The sequence below is a fragment of the Bos indicus x Bos taurus genome, chromosome 1 (assembly GCF_003369695.1).
Source record: "Bos indicus x Bos taurus breed Angus x Brahman F1 hybrid chromosome 1, Bos_hybrid_MaternalHap_v2.0, whole genome shotgun sequence".
In the NCBI taxonomy this organism is placed as follows: domain Eukaryota; kingdom Metazoa; phylum Chordata; class Mammalia; order Artiodactyla; family Bovidae; genus Bos; species Bos indicus x Bos taurus.
In genome coordinates, this window is record NC_040076.1 from 65,045,788 (window position 1) to 65,052,820 (window position 7,033).

At 44.3% G+C, this 7,033-nt stretch overlaps 1 long non-coding RNA gene across 1 annotated transcript; it reads right to left on the bottom strand.

Annotated features, from left to right (window-relative positions):
* Positions 1-1,645: 1,645 nt before the first annotated feature.
* On the bottom strand, positions 1,646-5,946 carry LOC113898790. The gene is made up of 4 exons (XR_003512741.1): positions 5,732-5,946; positions 2,815-2,910; positions 2,284-2,333; positions 1,646-1,732 (listed from the first exon to the last, which is right to left on the bottom strand). It is a non-coding gene; the product is annotated as an uncharacterized LOC113898790 (long non-coding RNA).
* Between the last annotated feature and the right edge of the window lie 1,087 nt (positions 5,947-7,033).

Consider the following 7,033-nt stretch of genomic DNA (forward strand, 5'->3'; position numbering starts at 1 on the left):
ACCCATGTCTCCCGTGACTCCTGCACAGCAGGCTGGTTCTTTATGCACTGAGCCATCAGGGAAATCTCCTACACACATCTTTCTAAAAGTCAACACAATGTCCTAATGATGAAGATAAATTATTGATAGAAGAGGAATAATTTATAACTAACTAATATGTATTGGAGTATATTAATATTTAGGGAAGACTAACTAGAAGGTAGAATGAAGCAGTTGCTTTGAAATCTGAGTGAATGTGACAGAGACAAATGTAATAGATAGAGACACATTTGCTGACAACTCAAATCACAATAGCGAAATTGCTGGCAGCCAAATGCTTTTCTGAAATTGTGAATACTGTTGGTAAATTTCTGAACAAACACAGTGCCATCTTCTCTTCCTTTAAAAAGGCTTAAGTGGCATTTACAGAAAAATCAGTGTATATAAAAATATACAAAAGTAACTTGTGTTTCCAAGTAAAATGGAATTGAATTTCACACCACATAATTACAAACAGATTTTCCCACACAAATATCCAGTGTGACTTCTGAAGTTTGCACAGGACACACGACACTTGTTGGTGCACAAGATCAAATAGGCAGCACCCTTGGTTCCACTCATTAAGTGATACTAGTGCCCCTCCTAATAACTGCGACAATCAAAAGTGCCCCCTAGAGTTTCCAATACATCTCCTAGAGGCTGGTACCTTTCTTACTGAGATACACTGGTTTATGCGAACAGAAAACAATGAAGTGAAGTTGTTAGTTGCTCAGTTGTGTCTGACTCTTTGGGACCCCATGGACTGTAACCTGCCAGGCTCCTCTGTCCACGGAATTCTGCAGGGAAGAATACAAGACTGAGCTGCCATTCCCTTCTCCAGGGGAACTTCCAGACCCAAGGATTGAACCTGGGTCTCCTGCATTTGCAGGCAGATTCTTTACCATGTGAGCTACCAGGGAAGCCCCGACTTAAGTGAACAGGAAACAATATGAGTGTCCAATAAGGCAAGTGTGCCTGTCCTATGACAGAATCATTCCGTGGCCTGGCACGGCAGGTAACTTCAGCTGGCAGAAAGAAGGGACAAGGATGGATGAAGCTGGGGAGAGTACCTAGTGCTAGAGGAAGAAGCAGAAATACAGGCAGGACAATAAGTCAGAACTTATGAGGGGAAACCAGGATAACAGTTCACCTCTGGGACTTGGACCAGCATTCACAGAAGAGTCAACACAGAAAGAACTGTGGCTCTGGAGCCACATGGGTGCCCAGGTTTGTTGTTGGTGCCAAATATTCCAGATCCGGCTGAAGGGGAAGAATTTATGTCAACAGAGGAGCCCAAAAGTAATGACTTGGTTCCTAGAATGTGGGTCTAGGAATGTGACATATGACAGCCTCATCCAGAAATGACTCAATGTAAGGCATGAGCTTTGGAGAAGGCAATGGCACCCCACTCCAGTACTCTTGCCTGGAAAATCCCATGGACGGAGGAGCCTGGAAGGCTGCAGTCCATGGGGTCGCTGAAGGTCGGACACGACTGAGTGACTTCACTTTCACTTTTCACTTTCATGCATTGGAGAAGGAAATGGCAACCCACTCCAGTGTTCTTGCCTGGAGAATCCCAGGGACGGGAGAGCCTGGTGGGCAGCTGTCTACGGGGTCGCACAGAGTTGGACACGACTGAAGTGACTTAGCAGCAGCAGCAGCAGCAGCAGCAGCAGCAGCAAGGCATCAGCTTAAGTCTTCTCAAAAGTAGCAGCTGAGGAGAAAGCAAATGTAGAAGAGACTAACAGCCGCGGTTTCTCAATGCCACTTGATTGAAGAGGGTATGCTACACAACATTTGATTTTCTTACGTAGAGTGTTTTTTTTGCCCTCACTTGATCATAAATGAATCAACTCATTCTTCAAACAAAAAATACATGTTCAAGAGAACAAGATTTGGGCATTCACAAACCATTCCTCAAACCACCCCCACACCATGTATGTGCTGCTTTCCTGTGGGTGGACATGAAACAGCTGCTTGGAACTCAGACTTGGAGCCCACTTCCAAAAGTGGGGTCATGAAGGCGTGGCCATAAATTGCAACAATGCTTATACTGAATACAAGGGTAAGTACATAACTTTGCCTGCAGCCCAGACCAAGGACAACTCTTCAACCTCTGCTTTGTGACTCAGGGGCCAAACAACACTCATACAAACCAGATATTCCCTAAAGACCATCTCAACAGGATGATGCCTTATCTCCCGTGACTGTTCCCAAAGTCCCATCCAAGATAATTATCTAATCTTTGCTCAGGATGAAAATTACCTAATGTTTTTACTTCATTGGATTGAGCAGGCTCCTTTGTACATCAGTTCCTGGAGGAAAAAAAGAAAAGATGCTTTCATTTCAATTCCCACCCTTTTAGAGGTCTTATTACTTCATCTGTCCCATGTTCATTATAGGGGATGGTCATGAGAGCAAGTTCAGCTTTACAGTCTTTGATAGAATATATTAGCAAAATTGAGTTTTAAAAAGAGAGAGAGAAATAGCATTTTGTGCATGAAAAGAATTTTCCATTTCAGCCTGTAAATTGAAGACAAAGACTGAAGAAATTATCTCCTATTATAAAATATTCAGGAAGATAGCTGGCAGTATTTTTTCTTCTTCCAGAAGCTTTGATCCAATCATGGTTAAGGTATTGCTGAATTATACACGTGTGGTCCCAGCTCATTCTGCTGACCTCTCACTTGTTCTCTGACCCAGATGCCTCCTATTTCCCTTTATACACCCTCCTCCAAGCATATCTCTGTCCCTAGCTTTTGAGCACATGCCTGGGTAGATTTGGGGGTCTCTTACCTTTTGGTTGTTCCCTTGGTGCCATCAATCATGGATTTGATTGTCTGGTAGTTCAAGATCTGAGAGGCCACCAGAAGTAACTCTGGACAACACACTCTATGAAATGGATAAGTTAATATTCATCTAAATGTATGAGTTAATATATTTCTCTGTGCTTTTTCCTATATGAATATGTCCTTAAGATTTTCTTCCTGTGTATGAAGGCGAAAGTGTTAGTGACCCAGTTGTGTCTGACTCTTTGCGATCCCATGGACTGTAGCTCACCAGGGTCCTCTGTCCATGGAATTCTCCAGGCAAGAATACTGGAGTGGGTTGCCATTCCCTTCTCCAGGGGATTTTCCTAACCCAGGGATCAAACTGGAGTCTCTTGCACTGCAGGCGGATTCTTGACCATCTGAGCCACCAGGGAAGCCCCTTCCTGTGCATATCTCAATTTAAAAACTTAAATCCAGATCCACGTCCCTATCTAGAAAGCTTTAATGGTTCCCTGCTCCCCACAAAATCAAGATCCTCTGTGTTTTTCCCCAACATACCTTTTCAACAAATCAACTCCTCTAGACATAATGAGAGCTGTACAAAGCAGTGGCTGGATATATAGCCTTTGGGCTGGAATGCCAGCTCAGTCACTTAGAGGTTGTATTCTCAGGTGAGTCACTTAAACCCCTCTATGCCCCAGTTTCCTCAACTGTAAAAATGGCTTAATAGTAGAAATAATTTGAATTGCAAGACAATATATGTTAGTTGCTGAGAAAAGAGTCTCATATGTGATAAGCATCATCTACTATTATGATTATTATTACTCACTACCCTCAGTACACTTGCGTTTTTCTATTTTTGTACTTTTTCTTACAGTTTCTGAAATGCTCATCCCTTCTCTCCAAATTCCTCTAAATTCTTCCCATCCTTTAAAGTCCTTACCAGATTGTTACTTTTCCATGAACTCCCCTGGCCTGTGTGGTTCACAGTGTTCTCTTCTCTTGTACACCAATACACAAAGTATCTCTTCCAATCATTTTGCGTATGGTCATTTGTTGCTTCATAGCACTTATATCGCTGCCTATGATATAATTCATATATAATTTCACCTAGTCACCTGAACTGGCCTGTGAGTCCTTTGAAGGTAGGGACTCAGGCTGGTTTTTGTATAGAGCTCGGCACCTGGTAGACTGCCTTCCCAATTGTAGCTCAATAAATATCTGTTTATTTGACTTGATTAATCTGCAGGTTGGACATAAGTCTGCTGGATGCTTTTGGAAGTGGGGAACTAAACGGAGTGCAGAAGAGTTGGAACCTTGGTTATTCGCCTGTAGAACATTTATGAAGTGTCTGTGCAAGGCTCTCTGCTTCCACCTTTCATCTGACAGGGTGTCACCCCCACCACCATGAGGCACCAGGACTGTCTGATTAGAGGATGAGATCAGGTGCTGTGTTTGGCCAGAAGGGGCAGCCTTGGCCACTAGAAAGGCTTTTAGAATGGCAGTTTTAGGGGGAGGCAGGGACAGGGTTCCCAGTCCTGGCTGTAACATAAGCAATCTCCTAAACTGACTGTTCTCTTGAAAAAGTGAAAGTCACTCAGTCGAGTCCGACTCTTTGCAACCCCATGGACAACCCCATGGAATTCTCCAGGCCAGAATACTGGAGTGGGTAGCCTTTCTCTTCTCCAGGGGATCTTCCCAACTCAGGGATCGAACCCAGGTCTCCTGCATTGCAGGCGAATTTTTTACCAGCTGAGCCACAAAGGAAGCCTTGAACTTTCTTGAACTCTTATGCAAAAAGACACCTGTCTTGGATCTTGTTGTGAAACTCAAAACTGATATGAATGCTGTGTATTAGGCCATCATACTGATTTTATTTACTTACTTTAATCCAAGTTACACATCTATTTAATAAAAATAGATTTCTATGGCTTGAAAGAAAAAAAAAAAAGTCTCCTAAAGAACAGGTGCTTCCACAAGGAAGTTTTGTAAATTCAGATCTTTCTTGCTTGGTTGCTCAGAGTTGCCCCTGGCTGGAGATTTTTGGCATCTCAAAGGGCCAGGGTCAGATAAGAAAGACCATCTAGGCTGGTATTGGGTCAAGACTTCCAGGTTCTAGTCCAGGCTCTTTTATTAACTTCCTGAGTGACTTGAACACTTATGTCATCACCATGCTCTTAAGTTCCCTCATCTGTAAGTGAGGGTGTTGGATGAATATGTAACCTCTAGGCTGCCTGTTATCTCTAACATTCTATCACCCTAGGAGTGTTCTCTTAGTGAAGTCCTAGGCAGCTACAAGGGGAGAGACAGAGACCTCCTTCATCTGGAGTTAAGATTCTTCTGGTGAGTGAGCTCAACTGAGTCGGTCCCTAAGGTATAGGATGATCTCATTTACTGGGAGCGGTCCTGCTTACAAATCTCAGAATCCTTCTCTTTCTCCACCAAATCTGGGAAAGTAAGGATTTGGCAAATAGGATAATGAAGAGATGTCAGGGTAATAATGAGGCAAAGGTCTTAAGTTGGGGCCATCTCTGTTTATCAAGTCAATTGTCCCCACCTCTGGATTCTCACTGAGTGTTCCCTCCTTGCAGTCCCATCACTGATGAGGGTGGACGTCTAGCGATGTGAAGCAAAATTGCACTGAGGCTTGGTGTAAAGTGTGCCCACGTGATCAGAGAACCCACACAGGCCGTGGGCTCAGCCCTACTGATTCATTCCCCTGGCCTTCCCATTCCCCTACACTGGCAGAAGGCACTCCTTCCTTTCAGCACCCAGATGTCCTTGGCAGCGTTCCTCAGATGCTCTGGCTACTTTTGCCTCATCACTCCTTTCACTCTCAGCTTTAGCTCAGAGAAGCCCCCATCCCCACCCACCCCACCCCACCGCCCAGTAATTCACCTCCATCCCCCACCTAAGGCAGCCAGTCTGCCGCTTTTACTTACATCATGTTCCTGGGGCATGAGATCACTGAGGCCGTGTCTCTGAATCTATGAGCCCATCCTGTGCCTGGAAAATCTGCTGAGGAGAAAGATATGGCTGCTGCTCTCAGGAGACACTGTTCTGTGTTACAGAACTCAAGGAATAATATGGCAATCACGACACTGTCTTGGGCAGAACTTGTATAAGGATAACAGTTCTTGTAGGACAAGTGGTCAAATGTGGAAACAGACATCTGTCCCACTTATGTATTTCATAGTCTTACTTTGCTTTCCCTCTCCTGGCAATGCAACAGCCCCTGCTAGGTGCTTGGCTCTGTGATGCTTACTGAAGGAATATAGGAGGGAAGAGAAAACACATGGCCTGAACCTCCAAGGAATATACAGTCTGGTCAGAGAAGCAAGGCATTCACACATTTGTGAGTTCATAGGGCGGTTGAGAGTAGGAGGACTTTACCTGGAGCCCATGTTGAGTTTAAGCATCTAAAAATCCCATTCATTTTTCTAGTAGATGATCCATAATTACCCGATTTTAAAAGCACATAGGACAACCCCCTCTCCCCTCCAAAAAATGAAGAATTAAGCTCAACTTGAAAGACCTGGGCTGGAGTCCTGGCTTTTCACCTACTGTTTGTGTGATAACAATTATCTAAGCTCCTTGATCCTCAGTTTCTCAGTCTCAAAAACAGGGAGAATCATTTCTGCCCTACTTATCCCATAGCATGGCTGTTAGGATCAAATGAGATAAGTATGTGAAAGTTCTTTATAAATCATAAAGCATCATACAGGTAAAAGGTATCATTAATGTTTAAAACCAAAACACAAGTCCATACGGAATGACAGAACATAGTTTATTGGAATCTTAGAGGTGCTTGCACAAATGTTTCCCTCTTGCAGATAATGAAATTGAGACCCAGAGAGGTTAAGTGGCCCAGGGACAACAGCTAATCTGGGGCAGAGCCAAGATCAGAGGACAGCCTCCTCAGGGCTCTGCCCTGGAACCGCTGGGGGAGCCAGGCAGCCAGAGTCCAGTGCTTCTCTCTGTGTCTGTGGTCCCTGGGGCCCAGTTTGCTGCAGGCTAGGGCTCTTACTTCCTTAGCTGCGTGGATGATACTATCTGGCTAACTGTGAATTTTTTTTACTTCTTTGCTCTACTCAGCTGCAACCCCTGTTTCCAACCACTACCACTCAGCCGACTCCTATGAAAATGGTTTCCAAGAGGAGTCTGTTGGAAACAGACTGAGCAGTTAACATCAGCACCAAATAACTGCCGCCTGTCTGGGAGAGACCCAGCAATAAGGTGGGGAC